Source organism: Saccopteryx leptura, chromosome 3 (genome assembly GCF_036850995.1).
Source record: "Saccopteryx leptura isolate mSacLep1 chromosome 3, mSacLep1_pri_phased_curated, whole genome shotgun sequence".
In the NCBI taxonomy this organism is placed as follows: Eukaryota; Metazoa; Chordata; class Mammalia; order Chiroptera; family Emballonuridae; genus Saccopteryx; species Saccopteryx leptura.
In genome coordinates, this window is record NC_089505.1 from 313,931,015 (window position 1) to 313,947,099 (window position 16,085).

Sequence of the window (16,085 nt, forward strand, 5' to 3'; positions counted from 1 at the left end):
TACCTAGTCCCTATGGTTTCCAACTTTCTCAGCAGTAAAATGAGGAGATTAGAACAGACCAACTCTAAGGTATCTTTCAGCTATAAAATCCCATGATTTACTAATTTGCTGATTTATCTACTGAAAAACTATATTAATTTGGCTACTCGTTACGTCAACTTGTCTTTGGGGTATAAGTAGTTGATGACATATATAATAGACATCTTGAAAATTATATTTCTTTACTTGTATTGGGCCATATTATGATCAACGGAGGAAAAAAGGCTTGAGCTTGTTACTACAACACTCTGTGTGATACGGCAGGTGTTAGTCTCATGTGGCTATCTACATTTAAACTTGTCCTTCTACTACACGAGCCACATCTCAAGTCCTCCACAGTCATATGGGCTAGTGGCAGTAGTATAGGACAGCACAGATATAGAACATTTCCATCATCACAGGAATTCCTGTGGGACAATATTGTAATTAGAAGAAAAGTCATTTCTAAATGAGAGACTACCTCTTTCTCCTATTTCCAGACTGATAAACTACAATCTCCAAATTCAGTCCCATTAGCAAACAGTCATCTTGGGGACAGAACTTAAAGCATCCTAAAGCCCTGCTTGAAAATATCTTCTCCAAGAGCTTGTTACGGGATCCCCCTGCCTCCTCTAGTCCACTTCTTTGTCCTCCCACCATGCCTCCCCTCTCTGCTAATCACTGGGGTCCACTAACCCTGATGTGGTAATCCCGGGAAACAGCAGATGGAGAGAAGAAAATATAGCATTTTCCTTCCACTCAAATATGCCATTGGCTATAAGGCATAATATTGGGGGGTTTTTTGGCTTTAATTTGTCATTTTGCATTAGTTTTAAATGTACAGATGAATTGCTGAAGAACAGACTTCTGGTGTACTCCTCACTCAGCTTCTCCTAAGTTAACACCTTCTGTACCCACCATACAAGGACTAAACCAAGAGATCAATGTTAACATGATTCCATTAGTTAAATCACAGGTCTTATTTGGATTTCAACAGTTTTTTCACTCTGTCCTTCTGATCCAGGACACAATCCAGCATCCCAGATTGCGTTTGGTTGTCATGTCTCCTTCTATCTTCCAACTGATGACCATTCTTCAGTCTCTCTCTATCTCTCAGGACCTTGACACTTTTGAGCAGGAGTCCCCAAACTTTTTACACAGGGGGCCAGTTCACTGTCCCTCAGACCATTGGAGAGCTGGACTATAAAAAAAACTATGAACAAATCCCTATGCACACTGCACATATCTTATTTTAAAGTAAAAAAACAAAACGGAAACAAATACAATATTTAAAATAAAGAACAAGTAAATTTAAATCAACAAACTAACCAGTATTTCAATGGGAACTATGGGCCTGCTTTTGGCTAATGAGATGGTCAATGTCCAGTTCCATATTTGTCACTGCTAGCCGTAATAAGTGATATGACACGCTTCCGGAGCCCTGACGTGTGCGTCCCGCGTCACCAGAAGTAGTACTGTATGTGAGCAACGCCACACACAGTACTCTCACTGACCACCAATGAAAGAGGTGCCCCTTCCAGAAGTGTGGTGGGGGTCAGATAAATGGCCTCAGGGGGCCGCATGCTGCCTGCAGGCCATAGTTTGGGGATCCCTGCTTTTGAGAGTGCTGGTCAGCCATTTTGTAGACTGTTCCTTGTGATTAGCCTGAGTTCACGCGTTATTGGGAAGATGCTTTTGAGGTCATGTATTCTTCACAGTGCATCATATCAGGAGGTATAGAAGTTCTCCCTGGCACAGTGACAAATGCAAAAGCAGATTCAACAGTGCTGGTCCAGCTCTGGCTGGGTAGCTCAGTATGTTAGAGTGCTGTCCTGATATGCCAAGATTGTGGGTTTGATCTCCAGTCAGGTCACATAGAAGAATCAAATAATGAATGCATAAATAAGTGGAACAACAAACTGATCTCTCTCTCTCTCCCTCTCTTTCTCTTTCTCTCTCTCTCCCCCCCTTTCTTCTCTCTTTAATATCAATAAATAAAAATAAAAATAAATCAATGCCAGTTCTCATATCTCATGACTGTCTGTGGCCAATGTTGCCAGGGGTGGTAACTGTAACAGAGAGTACTAGGAGACAATAACCTTGGAGTATCCATTGAATAGATTCTGTGATGTAATTTGGAGGTATTGTTCCTTCTTCTCTCACCCTCCTAGAAATTCTGAGATTCTGGATATCTCTTTTAATGAGTTTCTTTTCTGCTTAAATCAACTGCAGTAAGTTTCTGCTGCTTACAATGAAGAATGCTCACAGATGGAGAAATTGGAACCAGAGGTGGTTATAGGAAACAGACCTCAAGGTAATGAGGGAAATCTGGGGCTGGTTATAGGGCCTAGTCGGCGCAGATGGCAGAAAGAAAGTGCAGCTGAAGGTGTGACTGTCAGCTCAGATGGCATGGTGGCAAAATGGTTCTCTGATAAAGTGCTCATTCATGGCAGGTTCAGGGGACACATGACTGCTACCAAACAAGGGTATGAAGGTCACGGGGAATGAAAGCTCTAAGGGTGGGTGTCTCTAGGGATGGACAATCAAAGGAAACATGAATATGTAAATTCTTGATGCAAAGTATAGTATAAAAATGTGAGACTTGTATGACTGTTACAGTAACCTCTTACTCTGTAGTCATATGCCTGAGCAAGCGAAAAGCCAAATTCAGAGTCGGATCCTGCAGGTTGACACACTACACTTACACTGCCAGTTAAATTCATAGCCTGTTGGATTCTTTTGCAATATCTAGGGCATTGATGAGGAAAGAGGAAAAGCCCATAAGATGGAATGGAGATCTGAAGGGGAATCCAATGGGCTCCAAGAACTCGGACCCTCCAGCTCCCCTTGAACCTTCCACAAAGGCGGTGGTGACTGCCCATCCCTCATCCCTGACGAAGCCATTGCTGCCTTGCAGAAAACTCCTCATGCTTCATCTAAGCAAAAACTGTCCTTGAGCCTCACCATTACCACACTCCTAGACTTCTGTTAGCTCTGGTAGAGAGCAAGCTACAGGATAAAACCGAACCTAAGCGGAAAAGACTTACAAACCCAATAAATAATTTTATAAGTAATTTATTTCCTCACAAATCTGGCAAATACATATGGGGATGTATTTGGAAGAGCCACACGAAGGAAAGAAGGTCATACCTGCTGGCTGAACTGAATTTAATCAATACAGGTGTGTTTTCCAGAGAGTCTGGTTTAGTGAGCTAGCTTAGGCAGCTAAAAGAGTTTCAGTTGTTTATTTGTTTAGTCGACTGAAGTCTGTACTCACCGACAGTCCCTGCTGAAGGTGACTGAGATGTCAAAAATGGGCTGATAAAGTGTAGTTGAAGGAATCTGAACACTTAGAGTTTAGAGAGGGAGTAATGTTGAATAAGTGAAACACATTCCCTCAGACTTTACCACGTCTCCAATGAAACACAAAACAGTCTCTTCATCAGGGCATCGAGAAATGCATGCATGCGGTGAGGGCCAGTGTCTGTGTCTGCCATTTTCTATAGGCTGGTGGCCTCAGGAAATGTCCGCTCCTGACGATGAGGAGCACTGCTGCAGTCCCCTAGGCACAGGGAGCTTTGGGGGAGTGAGGTAAAAAAGAGTTCTGACCACCATCCTCTCCCAGGAGAGTCCATGAAATCTGAAGGCCTTGTGCAGTTACTGCTGTGTCATCTCAGCAATGAAGAGTTCTCTCCAAGTTCTCTTAACAGGTAGTTCGCTCTAAGATGTGAAGTAAAGGCCACTATGGTCAAAGAAGTGGATGGAAGCCTCTAACGCAGATTGACTCTCCGTAGCAGATAGTAAACCAAAAACCCATGCTTTATCTTTGGGGGAATTTGCAGAGGTGCTGTATTTCCCCGTGTATAAGACACACCTCCCCCCGAAAAATGTGAGGTCTAAAAACGGGGTGTGTCCTATACAGAAGTTGTAGGGATTTTTTTACTTGCTTTTTCACACTTGTTTTTGTGCTGGCTGTTGAAGACAGTGATTTGCCATCAGACACAGATGAGGACAAGCTAATGGATGGGAGTTTTGACAGTGATGAGGAGTTGTATGAATTTTATGATGAATAAACCTGAGTTCAATAACTTTATGTAATACATTTATTTTCAAATTTCGGGCCCCAATATTAAGGTGTGTCTTATACATGGGAGTGTCTTATAGACGGGGAAATACAGTGAATTCTCCCACAAAGCTGTAGGAGATGGTCCAGTATGTAAGTCAGCCAGAGTCGGTTACTGTTGCTTCTGAGTAAGGATGTGCATTGATAAAGGAATTGGAACCAGAAGTGGTTATAGCAGCAGACTCAGGGTGAGGCAGAGGATAGATGGGTTTTGGAGAATGAATGACAGGGACTTATCACACTGTTAATAGAATGGTTGCTTGCTTCGCTACAGATGCCAGGGCACAAACACCAGGGAGAACACTGGTGGGGGCAGAAAGGAAGGCCTACAATGCAGAGGCCCTCCCGAAGCAGTTCAGGAGGTGGCAGTCATTGAGGATAGGGTGACAGAAAACAGGGTCCAATCCCCAAAAGCATCTGCCTTTCCTGTAGGTTTCAGCATTCTGAGGATTTAAAAAAATAGCGCGACGCGACGTTCACGCAGTGGAAACAGCAGCAGCAGAAGGAAAAGTTGGCAGCTAAGAAAAGACTTCAAAAAGAAAGAGAGGCTTTTGGTGATAGGACTTCACCAAAGCCCGTGCTCAGGACCACTGATGACCAGCGGGTGTGCGATGAAACCGCAGTAGACCCTAACGATGAAGAGTCGCTTGTGATGAAGCTACAGACGAATTTCCCTCTGACTTCAAGACAAACTTCTCCCAAGATTCTCATTACAACATCAGATGGACCTAATGGGAGAACAGGACGGCTCTGTGAACAGCTGTCCACAGATAGACCAAGCTCACGTGTTTATCACGGAAGAGGACTGGCTCTGAAAAAGATTATTCCGCAGTGCATCTCAAGATTTCACAGACCTGATTGTTATTAACCAAGATCCTAAAACACCAAATGGATTAATTCTGAGTCACTTGCCAGATGGCCAACTGCTCGTTTTTAAATGAGCAGTGTTTGTCTACATAAAGAAATAAAGAAAAGAGGCAAGGACCCCACAGAATACACACCTGAAATAATTCTGAATAATTTTACAGCACACCTGGGTAGTTCTGTTGGAAGAATACTTGCATCTCTCTTTTCCCATAATCCTCAGTTTATTGGAAGGCAGGTTGCACATTCCAAAATCTATCTTCTTCACATTTCACAGATATATATTCAAAGGTGAAAAGACAGTGGGACTCCCACATTTTACCCGAAAATTAAGATCTCTTCAGAAAGGAACCTTTGATTCTAAATGTAAAGACTATGAATGGGTTCATAAGCTCTGGGAAGTGGGTACCAGTAGAAAATTCCATTTATAAAGTACTGAAGGAATAGTATTAGATTTTGCTGAATAGGCTTTTCTTGAATTTGTTACAGAAGACTCTTCAAAATGGCATTTACTGATTTCATGCACCTTCTTTCATGTCTGGACAAATTACCAAGTGCCATGACTTACTGCTCACTGTTTCTGTGGCAAACAGAAATAAAAGTCATGTTGGTGAGAGCTTAAAAAGTAAAATAAGGCCCTGGCCAGTTGGCTCAGTGGTAGAGTGTCAGCCTGGCATGCAGGAGTCCCAGGTTCGATTCCCAGCCAGGGCACACAGGAGAAGAGGCCATATTCTTTTCCACCCCTCCCCCCTTCTTCCTCTCTGTCTCTCTCTTCCCCTCCCACAGCCAAGGTTCCATTGGAGCAAAGTTGGCCCGGGCGCTGAGAATGGCTCTGGACGCAACAGAGCGACTCCCCAGAGGGGCAAAGCATCGCCCTCTGGTGGGCATGCCGGGTGGATCCCGGTTGGACGCATGCGGGAGTCTATCTGACTGCCTCTCCATTTCCAACTTCAGAAAAGTACAAAAAAAAAAAAGTAAAATAAAATAAAGGGGTGCTCTTATTGTGACACCACTCTTTCAGATGTGGTTTCTCTGCTGCAATAAATTAACATAGCCCTTGGTACTTTCTGTGCAGGTACTGATCTTAAAATATGATCTTTCTCTACCCCAATAAATCAAGAACGTCGGAGGTTTGCTTTTGCCTGGCTGGGCAGCAGCACCTTGTCACCATGTTGTTTCAGGGCTCTATGCCAAGTGGTCACTGATCTCTCTTCCCCCAGAGATATCACACTGGTCGACTTTATTGGAAACACCATCATAACAGAACTTGCAGAGCTGGAAATAGCAGGTGGCATCGATGTCTCGATAAGAATTATGTAAGCCTGAACTGCACGTCATGAAGTGGCCAGAAACTCAAGTTTCGCAGAAGCACCCATCATCCAGGCTGCACAGATACAAAAGACACACAAAAACTGTATGAGCAGGTAGCTCACACACCCAGTCTGCATCCTCCTACTATACGATGACCCTTACCTCAACCCACACCTGGGCCTCCGTGCGAATCTCCTGCTCAGCTGACTAAAAGTGAAAAAAAGGAAAATTGGTCTCTGCACATTATGCTGGTGCCAGCCAGAAACAGACTGCTAACAGCTTACACGCAAGATGGTAAAGAAAAGAAATCTTTCCTACAATGAGATACCACCTCACCCCTGTTAGATTAGCTATTATCAACAAGACGGGCAATAGCAAATGTTGGAGAGGCTGTGGAGAAAAAGGAACCCTCATACACTGTTGGTGGGAATGTAAAGTAGTACAACCACTATGGAGGAAAGTATGGTGGTTCCTCAAAAAACTGCAAATAGAACTACCTTATGACCCAGCAATCCCTCTACTGGGTATATACCCCAAAACCTCAGAATCATTGATACGTAAAGACACATGTAGCCCCATGTTCATTGCAGCACTGTTCACAGTGGCCAAGACATGGAAACAACCAAAAAGCCCTTCAATAGAAGACTGGATAAAGAAGATGTGGCACATATACACTATGGAATACTACTCAGCCATAAGAAATGATGACATCAGATCATTTACAGCAAAATGGTGGGATCTTGATAACATTATACGGAGTGAAATAAGTAAATCAGAAAAAAAACAAGAACTACATGATTCCATACATTGGTGGAACATAAAAACGAGACTAAGAGACATGGACAAGAGAGTGGTGGTTACCAGGGGTGGGGGGAGGGAGGACGCAGGAGGGAGGGAGGGAGAGAGTTAGGGGGAGGGGGAAGGGCACAGAGAAAACTAGACAGAGGATGACGGAGGACAATCTGACTCTGGGTGAGGGGTATGCAACATAATTTAATGACAAAATAACCTAGACATGTTTTCTTTGAATATATGTACCCTGAATTATTAATGTCATCCCATTAACATCAATAAAAATTTATTAAAAAAAAAAGAAAAGAAATCTTTCTAGTCAATATAATTTTGGGGTTCTCTCATTGTCTATTTAACCTCGAAGGAGATAGAAGCTAACGTCAGGCTCTCTGGGCAGTAGTTCATTGTTAGGCGTATGGTAAAGAAATAAGAAGGAGCAGAATTTAAGAGTTGGTGACCAGATTAGGGAAAGAATATGGATTGAGCTCTGAGAACAGGCACAGAGAGCACAGTGTAAATACCAAAAGCCCCTTGGAGAGGAAGAGTCTCTCTTTAATAAAGGGGCATGATGACTTATTCCCTGGGTGTTGGTCAGCTGCAGTCCCCAGCAGCTCAGTGCTTGCTCAGCAGATTCATGAAGTGGCCATGGAGGGTGGAAGGGAAGACGTGTACGGACTCGGAAACAAGGGCAGGGCCTCAGCTGGCTGGGGATCCCAACTGTCTGCAGCGGTGATGAGCCCCGATGCCAAGTGGAGCCACACCTAGGAGGGGCAGCCAGCCTCCTGGGAGCCGTCCAACTTCACTAGGTCCCTTCCAAAATCAAAGAGGTAGCAATCCCTCCTCACTGGAATAAACACATTTTCTGTATTTGGGTTACATTTGTTTTCCTTCTACCATCTTCTTCCTACATGGCTCACACAGTCTTAATGGATACCTCATTAAATCATGATGGTACCTCACATTCACATAAACTGACTAACTCACCAAACACTCCTGCGTGAAAGAAGACAGACAATGGGCCAATGTTGATCAGATTCACTAATCTCACCAGGCAGCTCATTTCTCAGAAGCAGCTGCCCTTGTGGAACAGAATAACCTATAAAAGACTCCATTCTAGCAACAGTAAAAGCACAATGAAAAAACCTTGCTCTTAAATTGATCCAAATGATGTCAACATACAACCATTTTTGACTTACAAAAATGGTGAGTTCGTGCCTTTTAACCCAATGGTTTTGGGAATGTATTGTAGAATGTGTTGAACCAGCTATCAGCACGCAGTGCTCCTGTGAACAGGGCAGACACAGAAATGGTAGGACTTCGTGACCACTTGTAAACATTCTGTTTGCCAACCTCACAGCTGTGAGCTTTGTTTAGAGGTCTTAATAAACAAAAGAAGAATTCTTTCTCCATGAAAGGTAGCAATGGTTCCACTTTATTTGGAGCTGAGACTTCACACTTGCCACTGAGTGAAAAGAGGAAGGAAGGAAGGAAGGAAGGAAGGAAGGAAGGAAGGAAGGAAGGAAGGAAGGAAGGAAGGAAGGAAGGGAGGGAGGGAGGGAGGGAGGGAGGGAGGGAGGGAGGGAGGGAAGAAGGAAAGAAAGAAAGAAAGGGAAGTGAAGGAAAGGAGGGAGAGAGGGAAGGAGGGAGGGAGGAAGGGAAGTGTATGTGTTTGTGTGTGTGTGATTGTAAGTGTTATGAATTTGGGCTGAAGTAACTGATGTGCTCATGGTGAGGAAATGGGGTTTCGGCTCCTCAATGGGACATGAGACCCAGCATAGATGGGGTGCCTCTTGGAACCTGTGGTTGGTGAGTTATTTTCCTTCTGCTTAAATGAGGCAAGACTGTTGTTATAACTTGTCACTAAGAACTTTGCCACACTGGGTTGTGCTTCAGGTCCACAGCTGTAATATGGAGGTAAGAAAATGGCCCACTTAAAGGTAAGGGTTAAGGACACAGACTTCCATATCAGACAGTTCTTAATTCTAGTTCTTGTCCTGCCACTTTCTGGTCGTGGCATCTTAGGCATGTTACTTGACATTTCCAACCTGTTTTGTCATCTATAAAATAGGAATGACGATAATAGCACTCATATCATCGGGCTTTTGTGTGGCTTAAATGAAATAATCCATATAAAAATGCATAGAATGCCTGATCAGGCAGTGACACAGTGGATAGAGCATTGGACTGGGACACAGAGGACCCACATTCGAGACCCTGAGGTTGCTAGCTTGAGCACAAGCTCATCTGGTTTGAGCACAGCCTCATCAGCTTGAACCCAAGGTCGCTGGCTCGAGCATGGGGTCACTTGGTCTGCTGTAGTCCCCTAGTCAAGGCACATATGAGAAAGCAATCAGTGAACAACTAAGGTGCCGCAATGAAAAATTGATGCTTCTCATCTCTCTCCCTTCCTATCTGTCCCTCTCTCTCTCTCTCTGTCACAAAAAATAAAATAAAATGCATATAGCAATGATGTTAGCTATCATTATCAATATTTTTCAGAATTGATGTGGGTCTTAAGGAAAAATACCTAACATGACAGTGTTAATTACTGTTTACAATGTATCTGACTTTTTCTTTTCCCTCCTGTCTTCACATGGATTTCACCTATATAGAAGTCGGAGGCAGGACATTCGTGTGCTGGTGGAAGGAGTCTCGGACTGACAGCTAGTGCACTTGAATGTTAATGCCTGCCTCTCGCTCTATGGGTTAGAGATAGTCACTTTCTTTGTCTGTAACTTGAGAAGGTCGGACTTGATTTCCTCTGTTTTTTTCCAGCTCTGACATGCTCAGATTTAAGGGGAAGGGTTAGGAGCCTCTCACTATGTCCCATAATGGAGTAGTTAAGAGCTGTTGAATAAAATAGAAATTTATTCAGATTTCAATTTTTCCCTACACCAGACCTAATGATAGACCTCTCAAATGTTTCAGTTAAAAGAATTAACTTTCAAAAGAGCTAAGACATGGCCAACACTTAGAACAACCTTGGGACAACCACACAGTGTACACTATGATACCACACATTTTCTAGATGTGTACAGCTCAAAAAATGTTCCAAGTTGTATGTTCCCTTTAAAAAAATAGGATGTGAAATTGACTTGGAAAAAATGATTCAACCTTTATAGAATAGGCTAGATTTCTGTAGTTTACTGACTATATTGAATAAGAACTTGAAGAGAAAGGAAAAGATTTATTGATCCCCAGAATGTTGAAAGAAGGTAATTACTGAGAATGTAATATAATTACTATAAATGTATCTTTAATTCTGAAAGTTTTCTGAATTTTATTCCTGCATTATATGTTCTAAATTTTAAAGTGTTGACTAAACAAAAGTTATAAAGAGAAAGGTGAGCAAGGAAAGTATATTTAATAATTTTAAGTAATTACATCTTTGCAAAAATACTACTTTTCTTGTCTTCCTCACCAGTATACTGAAATAACAGTAAGAGACTGATCATTAAGTACATTTCAAATGTTATTATACTCAAAAAAAGGAGAGGAATCTTGAATTGGGGACTTCATTTTTTTATCAACTAAAAGGCAAAGAGGCAGAGATGCAGACTCCTGCATGTGCCTGGACTGTAATCCACCTGGCAACCCCCATCTGGGGCTGATGCTCTGCCCATCTGGGACCATTGCTCCATTGCTCAGCAACCAAGCTATTTTAGTGCCTGAGGCGAGGCCAAGGAGCCATCCCCAGCACTGGGGCCAACTTGCTCATTCGAGCCATGGCTACAGGAGGCAACAAGAAAGAGAGAGAGAGAGAGAGAGAGAGAGAGAGAGAGAGAGAAGATGAGGGGAAGGATGGAGAAGCAGATGATCACTTCTCCTGTGTGCCCTGACTGAGAATTGAGCCAGGAACTTCGATACACTGGGCTGACACTCTACTGCTGAGCCAATAGGCCAGGGCCAGGGACTTCCTAATTAAGGCAATGAAGTTTTCATTGGATTCTGGAAGAAAAAAATGTTTTCTAAAGCAATACAAAGAATCAAAATAAATTTTAAAAGCAAATAAATAAATAAATACATACATACATAAATAAAGCAATACATTGGCATTGTTTGCAGATAATATGATCATCTACCAAGGTGGAAGGGGTCATCAATTAACCATTAGAACTAATCAAGAGTTTAGCAAGGTTGTCAGTGTGATTAACCTACTAAATCAATAACACTTTTTTTATGCCAGAAAATAAGCAAGTAGAAATTATAATAAAAAATAAATCCTTTGTCCATAAAAGTGGAAAAAACTCTTAAGAAGTGTCTAGGACTTAACCAAGAATCTTGGAGTATTCTATAGAGGACACCGACCCTGCTGAAGAACATAGGTGATCTGGAGAAATGGGGAGATAGTCCATGCTCTTAGATGGGTGACTTAATAATTTAAGTAAGTCAGTGTCCCTAAATTAACTCATCATTTCAAGGCAACCATAATCATGCTTGGAAATCCAATTTTTGAGGAAATTAAACTTAAACATGTATGAGGAAGAATAAAACATCTAAATCCATCTTGAAAATAACAGAGAGGATTTTCCACACTAGAAAATAAAGCATACCACAAAGCCAGAGTAATAAGAAAAGAAAAAGGTGTTATATTGTGGTGCAAGAACAAAAATGCTAATGGAATTCTACACACATGCACACACACACAGAAGCTTTATATATGATGATGGTCGCATTACTCACCAATGGAGAAATGATGGAATTTTTATTTAGTAGCTAGTATTGGGAAAACTGGCTCATTTGATGCAGAAAAATATCACTATCATTGCATTCTTATTTAATAGAACATACACAGGTAACATCCAGATAGATGAAATCCTAAATGTGAAAGATAAAACTACAGAATTAATAAATCTAGGGTAAGACCTAAGGTAAACATGAAGGTTAACTTTCTAAATAAAATCAAATTAACCAGGAAAAAGCAACCCTAAAAGAAAAATGGGCAAAGGAGCTGAATAGCCAGTTTACAAAAATGAAATCAAAAAGGCTAATAAGCATGAAGAGATGCTCAAACTCTTTGGTAATTAGAGAAATTCAAAATAAAACCACACGACATAACTACAACCTGCAATGATGAGAAAGACAGACAATGGTCAATGTTGGTAAAGACACAAAGACAGAGGAGTGTTTCTTCATGGTTGGTGGCACGTTAACCAGAAAGCAACCAGTCACTTCTCAGCCACAATGAGTGTGCGCACGCATCAGTGACCCAGCAGTCTCATCCTGGACCATAAGAAGAGATGAATGAGGATGCCCTTTGCAGCATTTTTATAGTGACAAGGAGGAGGAGCCAGTCTGGTGTCCATCACTGGGGAAGTGTGTACCCAAAATGTGGTAGATACATGGCTGAATAGCTCCTAAATATGTCCCCAAACTGACTCTTGAAACCTGTGTACGTTAGTTAACATGGCAAAAGAGATTTTGCAGAAGTGATAAAGTTAAGGATCTTGAGGGAACAAGATTGTCCTGGATTGTCTGGATGGGCCTGATGTGATCACCACCGTCCATATAAGAAGGAAGCAGAAGGGTCAGAGTCCCAGAGGGAGATGCAATGACCAAAGCAGAGGCTGGAGGGGTGCGTTTATACAAGCAGCCACTAGAAACTGAAAAAGGCAAGGAAATGGATTCTCACCTCAGAGCTTGCGGGAGGAACCAGACTGGCTGCCACTTTGACTTGAGCCCAGTGGAACTGACGGCAGACTTCCGACCTTCAGAACTGGAAGAGAGCACATTCATGTTGTTTTAAGCCATTAAGTGTGTATCATTCGTTTCAGTAGTAACAGGAAACTAATGTACACTGAGACTATGCAAGAGTTAGAAGCAATGTAGTACATATATACACATAGCAACATAAATTAATCTTAAATTTTTCGATGTTAAAAGAAAAAAAGTTTTTTAAAAAAATACCATGTTCATGGGTTGGAAGATCCAGTGCAATTCCAATCATCATCACCAGCCTTTTTTGTAGAAATGGAAAAGTTGATTCTAAAATTTATATGAAAATACAAAAGAACAAGAATAGTTAAGACAACTTTGAAAAACAATAAAGTTGGAGGACTTACATTAGTTGACTTTGAGCTATAGTAATCAAGACAGTATGATTTGGGCATCATGAGATAGACAAATAAATCAGGGGAACAGAATATAGAGTTTACTCCCTACACCAAAGTATGATTCACAAAAATAACATGTTATTCTTGATTTCTGAGATTTTTATGAAATTGGTGCAATAATTTTGTCTCCAAAGGGAGACAAGTTACATTTTAGCTCTTTCAGATATTGACTTATGGCTTGTGTGTGTCACATCTCCGAAAATCCTGCTAGAAAACCTACTAGCAGTGAAATGCTGCCATTCAATAAGGGCATAATTACCCTGATGTTTATAAAATGCCATCACACCCTATATGTAGGCCCACTGCACAGATGTTCAAGTACCTTCAAGCTGTGTTTTCATATACATAGCTAATAATAACTAGCTGTGGTTTCCCTTTAAATAAAGCCAACAGTAACCAGAAGATACTCTCGCAGAGAGGTTTCCCTGTATAAAACATCATTTATTTTTAGTTTATTGCAGAAAAATGTGTGTGGGGGGGGGTTAGAAAATAATTAAAAGTGTGTGCTTCCTTATAACATGCTATCTCCACTAACTGAACTTCTAACCTGACATAAATACATTGCATACTGTAACCTGTTTCTCCTGATTATTAACCTTGAGTGTGGCAACCTATAAATCATTCCCGAAACAGCTGGCGCTCAGCATTGCCCCAAAGGTACATGATTACGATCGTTTTATATATATCTTGGTATGCAGACATGAAAAATTCATTGAAGAGGTTGGTATTGTAAGACTCATTGTAATGAATTTTCTCAAAAACATAGATCATGCTTAAAATAGGTGTCTGCTTATTATAATGCAGCCATTTATATCTTCTTGAATTACCTTGCCCATAGCTCAGCCATTTTCTTAAAGTCAAACATGATGATACCTAAACAGATTTACTGCAGTCACTTTGCACCGCTTAAAAGTAGAAGTTTGCTTTTTTTTTTCCTTTTTGTGTCAATGTCTACAGATTCCAAGGGCACAGATACATTTTTTTAAGGGAATCATTTGGAAGGTCATTCCTTAAAGGCATCCCCATCCACTTGGCTTCTTCAACCATGAACACATAGAATACAGATACCCCCCAAAGTATTATGCTTCTTGCAACTCACCAAAGTGTTCCCTTACTCCCTGCAGAAGGCTTCATATCAATATTTATTAGGATAATAAAATATGAGAGCTAGAAGGGTCCTCAACTATCACTGTAGTCTTTGCCATTGCAAAAGCAGCCCCAGGGAGGTGGTGGCTTCCTCAAGGTCACATAGGGCATCTGGAAAGGAGGGGGTCCCAGATTTGAACCTATGATGCAGGTTCGTAATAACAAAACAATCGCTCGGAGATTGCTTTCGAGGTGAAGGTACAGTGCAAATGCTTGACACCGTTGAATCCTTATTGCAGGCTTAGCACGTGAGCACTAACATCACCATCCTCATCCTCATCTTCATGTCTACTTATATCTAAGGAAACAGGCCCAGAGAGGTAGGGTAGCTTGTTCTGGGGCACACACTGTGTCACTGGTGGAGCAGAATTCAATCAGGCTCAGCCCAGCCAGAGTCCATTGCCCATTTTCCTAACTACAACATCACACTACTGCTCTGTAACCACGTGGTGTGTTCTTACTTTGTCCTTTTCGGATATGGGTGGCCAGATTTGTAAACTGTTACTATCAGAATTCATAAAACAAAACAAAACAAAACAAAAACATCAGATCTGAGTTTGCTAGGGCTGCTGTGACAAAGTGCCACCAACTACATGGTCTAAAAAACAAACATTTGTCTTTGCATGTTTCTAGGGGCTGGAAGTCCAAGGTCAAGGTGTCGGTAGGGTTGGTTCCTTTTGAGGCTTTTCTACTTGTCTTGTAGATATCTGTCCTCTCCCTGTGTGTCTTCACATGGTCTTCTCTCTGCCAGTCTGTGTCCCAATCTCAATTTATAAGGACACCCATCAGATTGGATTAGGGCCCATCCACAGACCTTATCGTACCTTAATTACTGCTTTAAAGACCCAATCTCCAAATAATCACACTCTGAGGCACTGGGGGATATGAAATTCAGCTTGTAACACACAGTATGCCTTTTTTCCCAACAGAAAACCTACATATAAAAACCTGTGATTACAAATAAATAGGTCCAGTTCTTGTAGGTGTACAAATCGTCATTCTTTACCAGGTGTGAGCTATTAAAACCAGGACAGCCTTTGTCTCCATGTCCTTTTAAACCAAGCTTTGGAAAAGAAGAGCTGGTTCCTGGCAGAGACCTTGCTTGCTGGCCTTCATCCTCTCCTTGGAGGCTGGGACCAGACCCACTGTCCATCTGGGTGCTGCATAGCCTGCACCTGCTGCATTCCTGACTGCGGACCCATGAGTCCTGCTGCATGGCGCCCGACCCCCATGCTGAGCAGCATGGCAGCTGGTGGAGCCCTTAAAAATAAGACAGCGGAAATTCTGACTCCTAAAGGCAAGTTTCTTATGCAGAAAGGCCTTTTCCCTTTCACCTCAGCTTCTTCCTCATAAAGACAGAAAGCAGACAGCAGTTTGGTGGAGAAACCCTGTTCTGGTAGGCCATCAGTCAGTGACGAGTCTGTAGAGGCTATACGGGATAGCTACCTAAGGAGCCCTAAAAAATCTGTGCGTGAGCCCACATCGAACTGCACTGAATAGGTATGAAACTGGAAGAGTTTTCCTTTTATTTGGTGCAGATTTCACATTTCTATTGTCTTTTGTTGCTTTCCTGTGACCAGTGCACCATGACTTTACGGACACACTGTATTTTGTTATATTTTATAATTTGATTTTTATACCCGAAGGCACAACATAGTTGGGGAGGTCCCAAGCTTTCTGGGACAAACAGAGGTTGACTAAGGTGCTGTCTGCCATCT

General features: G+C 41.9%; 1 pseudogene; it reads left to right on the forward strand.

Annotated features, from left to right (window-relative positions):
- The first annotated feature begins 2,286 nt into the window (after window positions 1-2,286).
- LOC136398545 (ribosome production factor 1 pseudogene) lies at window positions 2,287-5,436 on the forward strand (annotated as a pseudogene).
- The last annotated feature ends 10,649 nt before the right edge of the window (window positions 5,437-16,085 follow it).